The sequence below is a fragment of the Siphateles boraxobius genome, unplaced genomic scaffold (genome assembly GCF_051911475.1).
Source record: "Siphateles boraxobius isolate OS27281-9 unplaced genomic scaffold, OSU_SipBor_1 1, whole genome shotgun sequence".
NCBI lineage: Eukaryota > Metazoa > Chordata > Actinopteri > Cypriniformes > Leuciscidae > Siphateles > Siphateles boraxobius.
This window is the reverse complement of record NW_027508699.1, coordinates 2,741,205-2,755,049: the sequence shown is the minus strand read 5'-3', so window position 1 is coordinate 2,755,049 and position 13,845 is coordinate 2,741,205. Positions and strand designations below refer to the sequence as shown.

At 44.1% G+C, this 13,845-nt stretch overlaps 12 non-coding genes across 12 annotated transcripts; 7 read left to right on the top strand and 5 right to left on the bottom strand.

Moving 5' to 3' along the window:
• Positions 1 to 180: 180 nt before the first annotated feature.
• LOC143741707 (U4 spliceosomal RNA) lies at positions 181 to 321 on the bottom strand. Its single transcript, XR_013205199.1, has one exon. It is a non-coding gene; the product is annotated as a U4 spliceosomal RNA (small nuclear RNA).
• A 967-nt stretch (positions 322 to 1,288) lies between these two features.
• Positions 1,289 to 1,370, top strand: trnas-gcu (transfer RNA serine (anticodon GCU)). The gene has a single exon. It is a non-coding gene; the product is annotated as a tRNA-Ser (tRNA).
• A 370-nt stretch (positions 1,371 to 1,740) lies between these two features.
• trnas-gcu (transfer RNA serine (anticodon GCU)) lies at positions 1,741 to 1,822 on the top strand. The gene has a single exon. It is a non-coding gene; the product is annotated as a tRNA-Ser (tRNA).
• Positions 1,823 to 1,959: 137 nt separating this feature from the next.
• Positions 1,960 to 2,041, top strand: trnas-gcu (transfer RNA serine (anticodon GCU)). The gene has a single exon. It is a non-coding gene; the product is annotated as a tRNA-Ser (tRNA).
• Positions 2,042 to 2,485: 444 nt separating this feature from the next.
• On the bottom strand, positions 2,486 to 2,626 carry LOC143741727 (U4 spliceosomal RNA). The gene has a single exon (XR_013205210.1). It is a non-coding gene; the product is annotated as a U4 spliceosomal RNA (small nuclear RNA).
• Positions 2,627 to 4,307: 1,681 nt separating this feature from the next.
• On the bottom strand, positions 4,308 to 4,448 carry LOC143741701 (U4 spliceosomal RNA). Its single transcript, XR_013205198.1, has one exon. It is a non-coding gene; the product is annotated as a U4 spliceosomal RNA (small nuclear RNA).
• A 967-nt stretch (positions 4,449 to 5,415) lies between these two features.
• trnas-gcu (transfer RNA serine (anticodon GCU)) lies at positions 5,416 to 5,497 on the top strand. The gene has a single exon. It is a non-coding gene; the product is annotated as a tRNA-Ser (tRNA).
• A 370-nt stretch (positions 5,498 to 5,867) lies between these two features.
• Positions 5,868 to 5,949, top strand: trnas-gcu (transfer RNA serine (anticodon GCU)). Its single transcript has one exon. It is a non-coding gene; the product is annotated as a tRNA-Ser (tRNA).
• A 137-nt stretch (positions 5,950 to 6,086) lies between these two features.
• Positions 6,087 to 6,168, top strand: trnas-gcu (transfer RNA serine (anticodon GCU)). Its single transcript has one exon. It is a non-coding gene; the product is annotated as a tRNA-Ser (tRNA).
• A 444-nt stretch (positions 6,169 to 6,612) lies between these two features.
• Positions 6,613 to 6,753, bottom strand: LOC143741839 (U4 spliceosomal RNA). The gene has a single exon (XR_013205250.1). It is a non-coding gene; the product is annotated as a U4 spliceosomal RNA (small nuclear RNA).
• A 1,680-nt stretch (positions 6,754 to 8,433) lies between these two features.
• LOC143741902 (U4 spliceosomal RNA) lies at positions 8,434 to 8,574 on the bottom strand. The gene has a single exon (XR_013205271.1). It is a non-coding gene; the product is annotated as a U4 spliceosomal RNA (small nuclear RNA).
• Positions 8,575 to 9,540: 966 nt separating this feature from the next.
• trnas-gcu (transfer RNA serine (anticodon GCU)) lies at positions 9,541 to 9,622 on the top strand. The gene has a single exon. It is a non-coding gene; the product is annotated as a tRNA-Ser (tRNA).
• The last annotated feature ends 4,223 nt before the right edge of the window (positions 9,623 to 13,845 follow it).

Below are 13,845 nucleotides of genomic sequence, written 5' to 3'. Positions count from 1 at the left end.
TTTCAGTTATGATAGCCTCCTGGTTAATGGATATAATCATTTTAAATACAAAAACACGTTCAAGGGAGGTCCAAATCCTGGCTAAACCAGCCACCTTCAAGCTTATGCTTTCAACACCACAGCGAAAACAGAATGTAAAAAAAGCAAAAGCAAAACTCCCTTTTACAACAAGTCATGAAGCCTCTCAAGAGACTGTCAAAAATTGCCAAGGCTGACTGTATTTCAAGTCATCCCAGCGGGGTATTGGGTAAAGTTTTCAACCAGCAAAGATCACGTCTCGGATGAGCCTCATAGACTATGATATTGCCTCTGCGAAAGAATGCCAGACAAGGTAGCGACGTCTCCTGTGCTTTTATCTGGACATGGAACGACAGGGTGGTATCACGTTTTAAACTGCCATGTAATCAGCCTTTTGGAACGGCCGGCTGCATGGTGTGTCTATGAAACAGGTGAGTGAAATGCACATAGAGGTTTATTAATTGTTCTCTCTTAGCTCAAAGAACAAAATGTGCGGTATTTTTTATGGGATATACTTATGAGTATCCTGGTAACAAAGGGGCAGAGTTATAAGCCTCAATCTCCAAGAACATGTTTGAGTTTTGGATCGATTCGATGAGCCCCCTACCAGTTTGGGTAGGATAATGAAGATTGCAAGGACACTGCAAACATATTCTGAGAGAGGTCCAATGTAAGCTATGCTGCCATTTTCTTGACCCAGGCGTTCTCTCTAGGTTCTTACCAACAAAGCAGAAGCAGCACACAAAAGAAACATAAGCACATCTCCCTCTATCAACACAGTTGTGAGTTTCCCAACCTTCCTCCTAAAGACGTGCAGGTGAGTGACAAGGTGGCCGAATGGTTAAGGCGATGGACTGCTAATCCACTCTTTATGCGTGTGTTCGAATCCCATCGTCTTCGTTTGTTGTCTTTAGTGTTTCGAGAGAGCCATGTCGCATGGAAAAGCCGTTCAAAGTACATTGCTGCCGACTTTAACGACATCACCATTAAAATAGCTGCAGAAACACACCACAGCCCAGCTTCGGGCAGTCGTGCTGGCGAGTGACGAGGTGGCCGACTGGTTAAAGCGATGGACTGCTAATCCATTGTGCTCTTTATGTGTGGGTTCGAATCCCATCCTCGTCGTTTGATGTCTCTAGTGTTTCGAGAGAGACAAGTGCGCATGGAAAAGCCGTTCAAATGACATTGCTGCCGACTTTAACGACATCATCCTTAAAATAGCTGCAGAAACACACCACACCCCAGCTTCGGGCAGATGTGCAGGCGTAGTGACGAGGTGGCCGAGAGGTTAAGGCGATGGACTGCTAATCCATTGTGCTCTGCACGCGTGGGTTCGAATCCCATCCTCGTCGTTTGATGTCTTTAGTGTTTCGAGAGAGCCAAGTGCGCATGGAAAAGCCGTTCAAATTACATTGCTGCCGACTTTAACGACTTCATCCTTAAAATAGCTGCAGAAACACACCACAGCCCAGCTTCGGCCAGATGAGCAGGTGAGTGACGAGGTGGCCGAGTGGTTAACGCGATGGACTGCTAATCCATTCTGCTCTGCACGCGTTTGTTCGAATCCCATCCATGTCGTTTGATGTCTCTAGTGTTTCGAGAGAGCCAAGTGCGCATGGAAAAGCCGTTCAAATGACATTGCTGCCGACTTTAACGACATCATCCTTAAAATAGCTGCAGAAACACACCACAGCCCAGCTTCGGGCAGATGAGCAGGTGAGTGACGAGGTGGCCGAGTGGTTAAGGCGATGGACTGCTAATCCATTGTGCTCTGCACGCGTGGGTTCGAATCCCATCCTCGTCGTTTGTTGTCTTTAGTGTTTCGAGAGAGCCAAGTGCGCATGGAAAAGCCGTTCAAAGGACATTGCTGCCGACTTTAACGACATCATCATTAAAATAGCTGCTGAAACACACCAGCTTCGGGAAGTTGTGCAGGCGAGTGACGAGGTGGCCGAGTGGTTAAGGCGATGGACTGCTAATCCATTGTGCTCTGCACGCGTGGGTTAGAATCCCATCCTCGTCGTTTGATGTCTTTAGTGTTCAAGAAAGCCAAGTGTGCCTGGCAAAGCTTTTTGCTTCCAACTACAACGTCATCATACTAAAGATAGATGCAGAAAAACTCTACGTGCAGGCGAGTTGCTGCGTGGTTAAGGCGATGGACTGCTAATCCTTTGTGCTCTGTGCGCATGGGTTTGAGTCCCATCTTTGGTGTTTAGTTTCACAGGGAGCCTAGAGGACAGGTCAACCGCAGGGGTGCAGCTCATGGTAATCTTTTAATTATAGCTGTATTTCAGTTATAATAGCCCCCTGGTTAATGGATATAATCATTTAAAATACAAACACACGTTCAAGGGAGGTCCAAATCCTGGCTGAACCAGCCACCTTCAAGCTTATGCTTTAACACCACAGCGAAGACAGAATGTAAAAAAAGCAAAAGTAAAATTCCCTTTTACAACAAGTCATGAAGCCTCTCAAGAGACTGTCAAAAATTGCCAAGGTTGACTGTATTTCAAGTCATCCCAGCGGGGTATTGGGTAAAGTTTTCAACCAGCAAAGATCACGTCTCGGATGAGCCTCATAGACTATGATATTGCCTCTGCGAAAGAATGCCAGACGAGGTAGCGACGTCTCCTGTGCTTTTATCTGGACATGGAACGACAGGGTGGTATCACGTTTTAAACTGCCATGTAATCAGCCTTCTGGAACGGCCGGCTGCATGGTGTGTCTATGAAACAGGTGAGTGAAATGCACATAGAGGTTTATTAATTGTTCTCTCTTAGCTCAAAGAACAAAATGTGCGGTACTTTTGATGGGAGATACTTATGGCTATCCTGGTTACAAAGGGCCAGAGTTATAACCCTTAATCTCCAAGAACATGTTTGAGTTTGGGATCGATTCGATGAGCCCCCTACCAGTTTGGGTAGGATAATGAAGAGTGCAAGGACACTGCAAACATATTCTGAGAGAGGTCCAATGTAAGCTATGCTGCCATTTTCTTGACCCAGGCGTTCTCTCTAGGTTCTTACCAATAAAGCAGAAGCAGCACACAAAAGAAACATATGCACATCTCCCTCTATCAACACAGTTGTGAGTTTCCCAACCTTCCTCCTAAAGACGTGTAGGTGAGTGACGAGGTGGCCGAATGGTTAAGGTGATGGACTGCTGATTCATTGTGCTCTTCATGCGTTTGTTCGAATCCCATCATAGGCGTTTGTTGTCTTTAGTGTTTCGAGAGAGCCAAGTGCGCATGGAAAAGCCGTTCAAAGTACGTTGCTGCCGACTTTAACGACATCATCATTAAAATAGCTGCAGAAACACACCAGCTTCGGGCAGTTGTGCAGGGGTAGTGACGAGGTGGCCGAGTGGTAAAGGCGATGGACTGCTAATCCATTGTGCTCTGCACGCGTGGGTTCGAATCCCATCCACGACGTTTGATGTCTTTAGTGTTTCGAGAGAGCCAAGTTCGCATGGAAAAGCTGTTCAAATGACATTGCTGCCGACTTTAACGACATCATCCTTAAAATAGCTGCAGAAACACACCACAGCCCAGCTTCGGGCAGATGAGCAGGTGAGTGACGAGGTGGCCAAGTCGTTAAGGCGATGCACTGCTAATCCATTGTGTTCTGCACTCGTGGGTTCGAATCCCATCCTCGTCGTTTGTTGTCTTTAGTGTTCAAGAAAGCCAAGTGTGCCTGGCAAAGCTTTTTGCTTTTTGCTTCCAACTATAACGTCATCATACTAAAGATAGATGCAGAAAAACTCTACGTGCAGGCGAGTTGCTGCGTGGTTAAGGCGATGGACTGCTAATCCATTGTGTTCTGCACTTCGAATCCCATCCTCGTCGTTTGTTGTCTTTAGTGTTCAAGAAAGCCAAGTGTGCCTGGCAAAGCTTTTTGCTTCCAACTATAACGTCATCATACTAAAGATAGATGCAGAAAAACTCTACATGCAGGCGAGTTGCTGCGTGGTTAAGGCGATGGACTGCTAATCCTTTGTGCTCTGTGCGCATGGGTTTGAGTACCATCTTTGGTGTTTAGTTTCACATGGAGCCTAGAGGACAGGTCAACCGCAGGGGTGCAGCTCATGGCAATCTTTTAATTATAGCTGTATTTCAGTTATGATAGCCCCCTGGTTAATGGATATAATCATTTTAAATACAAAAACACGTTCAAGGGAGGTCCAAATCCTGGCTAAACCAGCCACCTTCAAGCTTATGCTTTCAACACCACAGCGAAAACAGAATGTAAAAAAAGCAAAAGCAAAATTCCCTTTTACAACAAGTCATGAAGCCTCTCAAGAGACTGTCAAAAATTGCCAAGGCTGACTGTATTTCAAGTCATCCCAGCGGGGTATTGGGTAAAGTTTTCAACCAGCAAAGATCACGTCTCGGATGAGCCTCATAGACTATGATATTGCCTCTGCGAAAGAATGCCAGACAAGGTAGCGACGTCTCCTGTGCTTTTATCTGGACATGGAACGACAGGGTGGTATCACGTTTTAAACTGCCATGTAATCAGCCTTTTGGAACGGCCGGCTGCATGGTGTGTCTATGAAACAGGTGAGTGAAATGCACATAGAGGTTTATTAATTGTTCTCTCTTAGCTCAAAGAACAAAATGTGCGGTATTTTTTATGGGATATACTTATGAGTATCCTGGTAACAAAGGGGCAGAGTTATAAGCCTCAATCTCCAAGAACATGTTTGAGTTTTGGATCGATTCGATGAGCCCCCTACCAGTTTGGGTAGGATAATGAAGATTGCAAGGACACTGCAAACATATTCTGAGAGAGGTCCAATGTAAGCTATGCTGCCATTTTCTTGACCCAGGCGTTCTCTCTAGGTTCTTACCAACAAAGCAGAAGCAGCACACAAAAGAAACATAAGCACATCTCCCTCTATCAACACAGTTGTGAGTTTCCCAACCTTCCTCCTAAAGACGTGCAGGTGAGTGACAAGGTGGCCGAATGGTTAAGGCGATGGACTGCTAATCCACTCTTTATGCGTGTGTTCGAATCCCATCGTCTTCGTTTGTTGTCTTTAGTGTTTCGAGAGAGCCATGTCGCATGGAAAAGCCGTTCAAAGTACATTGCTGCCGACTTTAACGACGTCACCATTAAAATAGCTGCAGAAACACACCACAGCCCAGCTTCGGGCAGTCGTGCTGGCGAGTGACGAGGTGGCCGACTGGTTAAAGCGATGGACTGCTAATCCATTGTGCTCTTTATGTGTGGGTTCGAATCCCATCCTCGTCGTTTGATGTCTCTAGTGTTTCGAGAGAGCCAAGTGCGCATGGAAAAGCCGTTCAAATGACATTGCTGCCGACTTTAACGACATCATCCTTAAAATAGCTGCAGAAACACACCACACCCCAGCTTCGGGCAGATGTGCAGGCGTAGTGACGAGGTGGCCGAGTGGTTAAGGCGATGGACTGCTAATCCATTGTGCTCTGCACGCGTGGGTTCGAATCCCATCCTCGTCGTTTGATGTCTTTAGTGTTTCGAGAGAGCCAAGTGCGCATGGAAAAGCCGTTCAAATTACATTGCTGCCGACTTTAACGACTTCATCCTTAAAATAGCTGCAGAAACACACTACAGCCCAGCTTCGGCCAGATGAGCAGGTGAGTGACGAGGTGGCCGAGTGGTTAACGCGATGGACTGCTAATCCATTCTGCTCTGCACGCGTTTGTTCGAATCCCATCCATGTCGTTTGATGTCTCTAGTGTTTCGAGAGAGCCAAGTGCGCATGGAAAAGCCGTTCAAATGACATTGCTGCCGACTTTAACGACATCATCCTTAAAATAGCTGCAGAAACACACCACAGCCCAGCTTCGGGCAGATGAGCAGGTGAGTGACGAGGTGGCCGAGTGGTTAAGGCGATGGACTGCTAATCCATTGTGCTCTGCACGCGTGGGTTCGAATCCCATCCTCGTCGTTTGTTGTCTTTAGTGTTTCGAGAGAGCCAAGTGCGCATGGAAAAGCCGTTCAAAGGACATTGCTGCCGACTTTAACGACATCATCATTAAAATAGCTGCTGAAACACACCAGCTTCGGGAAGTTGTGCAGGCGAGTGACGAGGTGGCCGAGTGGTTAAGGCGATGGACTGCTAATCCATTGTGCTCTGCACGCGTGGGTTCGAATCCCATCCTCGTCGTTTGATGTCTTTAGTGTTCAAGAAAGCCAAGTGTGCCTGGCAAAGCTTTTTGCTTCCAACTACAACGTCATCATACTAAAGATAGATGCAGAAAAACTCTACGTGCAGGCGAGTTGCTGCGTGGTTAAGGCGATGGACTGCTAATCCTTTGTGCTCTGTGCGCATGGGTTTGAGTCCCATCTTTGGTGTTTAGTTTCACAGGGAGCCTAGAGGACAGGTCAACCGCAGGGGTGCAGCTCATGGCAATCTTTTAATTATAGCTGTATTTCAGTTATAATAGCCCCCTGGTTAATGGATATAATCATTTAAAATACAAACACACGTTCAAGGGAGGTCCAAATCCTGGCTAAACCAGCCACCTTCAAGCTTATGCTTTAACACCACAGCGAAGACAGAATGTAAAAAAAGCAAAAGTAAAATTCCCTTTTACAACAAGTCATGAAGCCTCTCAAGAGACTGTCAAAAATTGCCAAGGCTGACTGTATTTCAAGTCATCCCAGCGGGGTATTGGGTAAAGTTTTCAACCAGCAAAGATCACGTCTCGGATGAGCCTCATAGACTATGATATTGCCTCTGCGAAGGAATGCCAGACAAGGTAGCGACGTCTCCTGTGCTTTTATCTGGACATGGAACGACAGGGTGGTATCACGTTTTAAACTGCCATGTAATCAGCCTTCTGGAACGGCCGGCTGCATGGTGTGTCTATGAAACAGGTGAGTGAAATGCACATAGAGGTTTATTAATTGTTCTCTCTTAGCTCAAAGAACAAAATGTGCGGTACTTTTGATGGGAGATACTTATGGCTATCCTGGTTACAAAGGGCCAGAGTTATAACCCTTAATCTCCAAGAACATGTTTGAGTTTGGGATCGATTCGATGAGCCCCCTACCAGTTTGGGTAGGATAATGAAGAGTGCAAGGACACAGCAAACATATTCTGAGAGAGGTCCAATGTAAGCTATGCTGCCATTTTCTTGACCCAGGCGTTCTCTCTAGGTTCTTACCAATAAAGCAGAAGCAGCACACAAAAGAAACATATGCACATCTCCCTCTATCAACACAGTTGTGAGTTTCCCAACCTTCCTCCTAAAGACGTGTAGGTGAGTGACGAGGTGGCCGAATGGTTAAGGTGATGGACTGCTGATTCATTGTGCTCTTCATGCGTTTGTTCGAATCCCATCATAGGCGTTTGTTGTCTTTAGTGTTTCGAGAGAGCCAAGTGCGCATGGAAAAGCCGTTCAAAGTACGTTGCTGCCGACTTTAACGACATCATCATTAAAATAGCTGCAGAAACACACCAGCTTCGGGCAGTTGTGCAGGCGAGTGACGAGGTGGCCGAGTGGTTAAGGCGATGGACTGCTAATCCATTGTGCTCTGCACGCGTGGGTTCGAATCTCATCCACGACGTTTGATGTCTTTAGTGTTTCGAGAGAGCCAAGTTCGCATGGAAAAGCTGTTCAAATGACATTGCTGCCGACTTTAACGACATCATCCTTAAAATAGCTGCAGAAACACACCACAGCCCAGCTTCGGGCAGATGAGCAGGTGAGTGACGAGGTGGCCGAGTCGTTAAGGCGATGCACTGCTAATCCATTGTGTTCTGCACTCGTGGGTTCGAATCCCATCCTCGTCGTTTGTTGTCTTTAGTGTTCAAGAAAGCCAAGTGTGCCTGGCAAAGCTTTTTGCTTTTTGCTTCCAACTATAACGTCATCATACTAAAGATAGATGCAGAAAAACTCTACGTGCAGGCGAGTTGCTGCGTGGTTAAGGCGATGGACTGCTAATCCATTGTGTTCTGCACTTCGAATCCCATCCTCGTCGTTTGTTGTCTTTAGTGTTCAAGAAAGCCAAGTGTGCCTGGCAAAGCTTTTTGCTTCCAACTATAACGTCATCATACTAAAGATAGATGCAGAAAAACTCTACGTGCAGGCGAGTTGCTGCGTGGTTAAGGCGATGGACTGCTAATCCTTTGTGCTCTGTGCGCATGGGTTTGAGTCCCATCTTTGGTGTTTAGTTTCACATGGAGCCTAGAGGACAGGTCAACCGCAGGGGTGCAGCTCATGGCAATCTTTTAATTATAGCTGTATTTCAGTTATGATAGCCTCCTGGTTAATGGATATAATCAGTTTAAATACAAAAACACGTTCAAGGGAGGTCCAAATCCTGGCTAAACCAGCCACCTTCAAGCTTATGCTTTCAACACCACAGCGAAAACAGAATGTAAAAAAAGCAAAAGCAAAATTCCCTTTTACAACAAGTCATGAAGCCTCTCAAGAGACTGTCAAAAATTGCCAAGGCTTACTGTATTTCAAGTCATCCCAGCGGGGTATTGGGTAAAGTTTTCAACCAGCAAAGATCACGTCTCGGATGAGCCTCATAGACTATGATATTGCCTCTGCGAAAGAATGCCAGACAAGGTAGCGACGTCTCCTGTGCTTTTATCTGGACATGGAACGACAGGGTGGTATCACGTTTTAAACTGCCATGTAATCAGCCTTTTGGAACGGCCGGCTGCATGGTGTGTCTATGAAACAGGTGAGTGAAATGCACATAGAGGTTTATTAATTGTTCTCTCTTAGCTCAAAGAACAAAATGTGTGGTATTTTTTATGGGATATACTTATGAGTATCCTGGTAACAAAGGGGCAGAGTTATAAGCCTCAATCTCCAAGAACATGTTTGAGTTTTGGATCGATTCGATGAGCCCCCTACCAGTTTGGGTAGGATAATGAAGATTGCAAGGACACTGCAAACATATTCTGAGAGAGGTCCAATGTAAGCTATGCTGCCATTTTCTTGACCCAGGCGTTCTCTCTAGGTTCTTACCAACAAAGCAGAAGCAGCACACAAAAGAAACATAAGCACATCTCCCTCTATCAACACAGTTGTGAGTTTCCCAACCTTCCTCCTAAAGACGTGCAGGTGAGTGACAAGGTGGCCGAATGGTTAAGGCGATGGACTGCTAATCCACTCTTTATGCGTGTGTTCGAATCCCATCGTCTTCGTTTGTTGTCTTTAGTGTTTCGAGAGAGCCATGTCGCATGGAAAAGCCGTTCAAAGTACATTGCTGCCGACTTTAACGACATCACCATTAAAATAGCTGCAGAAACACACCACAGCCCAGCTTCGGGCAGTCGTGCTGGCGAGTGACGAGGTGGCCGACTGGTTAAAGCGATGGACTGCTAATCCATTGTGCTCTTTATGTGTGGGTTCGAATCCCATCCTCGTCGTTTGATGTCTCTAGTGTTTCGAGAGAGCCAAGTGCGCATGGAAAAGCCGTTCAAATGACATTGCTGCCGACTTTAACGACATCATCCTTAAAATAGCTGCAGAAACACACCACAGCCCAGCTTCGGGCAGATGAGCAGGGGAGTGACGAGGTGGCCGAGTGGTTAAGGCGATGGACTGCTAATCCATTGTGCTCTGCACGCGTGGGTTCGAATCTCATCCTCGTCGTTTGTTGTCTTTAGTGTTTCGAGAGAGCCAAGTGCGCATGGAAAAGCCGTTCAAAGGACATTGCTGCCGACTTTAACGACATCATCATTAAAATAGCTGCAGAAACACACCAGCTTCGGGCAGTTGTGCAGGCGAGTGACGAGGTGGCCGTAACCTCCACTAAATGGACTGCTCTATCAATCCTAACAAAGTCCTAACAAGTCCAAACAAAGTCCTAACAAGTCCAAACAAAGTCCTAACAAGTCCAAACAAAGTCCTAACAAGTCCAAACAAAGTCCTAACAACTCCTAACAAAGTCCTGACAACTCCTAACAAAGTCCTGACAACTCCTATCAGTGTCCTAACTCCTAACAACAGCGGGGCAAAAGAGCCAATCATATGCTTCGAAACAGTTGCCGCTCCAAGGGGGGCAAAAGAGCCAATCAGATGCGTCGAAACAGGGCCCCGTGCGCACAGTGTTCTCATTGGCTGACTGATGAAGACGATGTCACAGTTCATTCTGAGGTAACTTTATTTACCGGCGGCGAATATCTCTCGACACTAAAAGTAAGTAGAACTTACTAAAATTATGTAAATCACTGAATTGAAATCGTAAAAGTATGTGGTGTGTTTGTAAATACTTCTGCTGTGACAAACGTTGGATGTTTTTCGTGAAGTTTGATAAGACGGTCACAAACCTTAAGAGATAACGCTGATCGCAATGTTAATTATTTTCTTTACTGAACGTTTTTAAGTGTCTTTTGCGTGTCTTTCTCGTGTCCATCAAATTAAACTAGAACAGAGATGCTCGATTTTGTGTCTGTGTCAAGTGTTAAATGTCGCTGCTAAGTTTGATAAGACGGTCAGAAAACTGATCGCTATGTTAATTATTATTTAATATGACATTTATACTATTTTTAACAAAAGATAGAACTGACAGCCCGTTAAACTGTCAAATGGTGTAACCACAAAAAATGACCAATATCTAATATTTCACACCTCCTAGAGTTCATGCAATTGCATGAAATTAGTAGTTTATTTAGTAATATCCTATGAGATTATGTTTTATTATAAATTATATGGGTTTTTCGTTGTACTGAGCAAGACCATATGCTGTAAACATCTTGTTTTATGTCTATTCTTTGACCATTTGAGTACAAATGGTTTAAACACCCATTATTACAGTGTAGTAGAGTATTAAATTATTATTCATATTAACTTTTTTGTACAATATTAGTATTTTAGACAAAATATTGGTTACACCATCTGACCATATAACGTCTATTGCAATAGGATAAGAAATTGACACAGAAAATAGGCATCAATGTAAACTGAATTGGATATTTTAATATATATTCATGTCATTCATCATACAATTTATGATACCAATTGTTTTCAAAGAGAGTGCTATAAAGTGTGTGTGAGAGAGAATAAGAGTGAGTGAAAGAGTGGGTATGATCATTTCTTAACAAACATGAAGAAACAGGATTGGCTTGTGTTGTGATTTCAGTTCAGTACTCATACAAATTCAGTTTGTAAAATAACAGCCATTTTTTCAAAGAGAGAGTGAGTGAGTGAATGTGAATGTGTGTGTGTGTGTGTGTGTGTGTGTGTGAGAGAGAGAGAGAGAGAGAGAGAGAGAGAGAGAGAGAGAGAGAGAGATTGTGAGTGAGAGAGAGAGTATCATTTTTTTCCATTTCTTTCATCACTAAACTGTTTTGATTACATTTTTAATAACCGACAACCATCAGTTCATGCCATCTGATGAGATCTGAACAAACTATTTCACATTAGCATAACAATATAAATGAAACAGTGTCTCAGAAACTTAAGACTTGAAATATTCTTGACCAAAATAGTTGAGACTGTGGAAAAAACATACAACCTTATATTGTAGTTGCTTAATTTCCTATCTATCTGTCTGTGCATGTAGACCTACATGTTGCCTACAACAGCCTAATGACTGCCTCTTGTCCTATAGAGATGCCAAAGGAAGGAAAGCCAGATTCATTCTGGACAAGCCATTGAGCTCTGCACGCGTGGGTTCAAATCCCATCCTCGTCGTTCGCCAGACGAAAGAAAGCCAGACAAGGTAGCGACGTCTCCTGTGCTTTTATCTGGACATGGAACGACAGGGTGGTATCACGTTTTAAACTGCCATGTAATCAGCCTTTTGGAACGGCCGGCTGCATGGTGTGTCTATGAAACAGGTGAGTGAAATGCACATAGAGGTTTATTAATTGTTCTCTCTTAGCTCAAGGAACAAAATGTGCGGTATTTTTTATGGGATATACTTATGAGTATCCTGGTAACAAAGGGGCAGAGTTATAAGCCTCAATCTCCAAGAACATGTTTGAGTTTTGGATCGATTCGATGAGCCCCCTACCAGTTTGGGTAGGATAATGAAGATTGCAAGGACACTGCAAACATATTCTGAGAGAGGTCCAATGTAGGCTATGCTGCCATTTTCTTGACCCAGGCGTTCTCTCTAGGTTCTTACCAACAAAGCAGAAGCAGCACACAAAAGAAACATAAGCACATCTCCCTCTATCAACACAGTTGTGAGTTTCCCAACCTTCCTCCTAAAGACGTGCAGGTGAGTGACAAGGTGGCCGAATGGTAAAGGCGATGGACTGCTAATCCACTCTTTATGCGTGTGTTCGAATCCCATCGTCTTCGTTTGTTGTCTTTAGTGTTTCGAGAGAGCCATGTCGCATGGAAAAGCCGTTCAAAGTACATTGCTGCCGACTTTAACGACATCACCATTAAAATAGCTGCAGAAACACACCACAGCCCAGCTTCGGGCAGTCGTGCTGGCGAGTGACGAGGTGGCCGACTGGTTAAAGCGATGGACTGCTAATCTATTGTGCTCTTTATGTGTGGGTTCGAATCCCATCCTCGTCGTTTGATGTCTCTAGTGTTTCGAGAGAGCCAAGTGCGCATGGAAAAGCCGTTCAAATGACATTGCTGCCGACTTTAACGACATCATCCTTAAAATAGCTGCAGAAACACACAACACCCCAGCTTCGGGCAGATGTGCAGGCCTAGTGACGAGGTGGCCGTACCCTCCGGCGAATGGACAGCCTAACTATTCCTAACCATTTGTTACAAGTCCTAACACAAGTCCTAACACAATCTAAATAAGTCCTAACAATTCCTAACACAATCTAAATAAGTCCTAACAATTCCTAACACAGGTCCTAACAATCCTAAATTACGTCCTAACAGTTCCGAACAGCGGGTCCTAACAGTTCCGAACAGCGGGGCAAAACAGCCATTGGCTGGACGGGCCAAAACAGTCATTGGCCGAAACATAGTCTCGTGACCACCGTCATAAAGAGCGACGGCGCGAAAAGGACTCGTCATTCACCCCATCACTACCTGAGACGGTTTTGTGTTTTGATGCAGGCAAGTACAGTTTAATTAACATTTTAACGTGAAAGAGAAAAATTATCTATTCTGTTTAGGTTGCACACGTTTAATTCAGCTATCTTTATTTGTAATTCGTTGTTTTAACACTTATATAGAGTTCGGAGGCCATGTTTTGATATAGTGATATAAATCGCGGCCTTCATACTGCAAAAGCTTAGCCGGACTGGTTTAAGATAACAGTATATGGACTATAAATGAGGATAATAATTCCTATGATGATTAATGTTAAAATACAGAGTGGTGACTTGTTTTGTATTAACCATAGAGTGTACAAATAAAACCGTAATAAAAAGCCTAATAACTTTAGAAACTAATTATGTTATAAGTTTTACATAATGAACTGCTTTATTTTTACTCTCTGTTGCTTTTTACTGTTTTCAATTTATTAGTTTTTTTTTTTCAATCGCTAACAAGCGCTTACCCATACTTCAGATAATTTTTCTAAACTCTTAAAACAGACTCACACCCACAAAACACAATTGGCCAAATGGACGATTTTCTTCTCAAAAACACATTTTGAAAAACACACTCTTCATTTCAAAATAGAACACATCTTTCTCTGCATACACGAACTTTACCAAAACACTGAAAATCTGACTCAGACTCAGAATGAAATTATTCTGTCAAAGAATAACACTTGTTTTCACGTCACAAGGTACATGCAGTCAATCAAAGTACACCCAGTTTCAAAATACTGGCTATTGTTGACATTACAAAAACTTCATAGACTTTAGTGTTTCAGTTTGAAAAACATGCAAAACATGCAGTCCACCGTTTTTACACTACATTTCTTGGTTGGGAATTGTATGTCC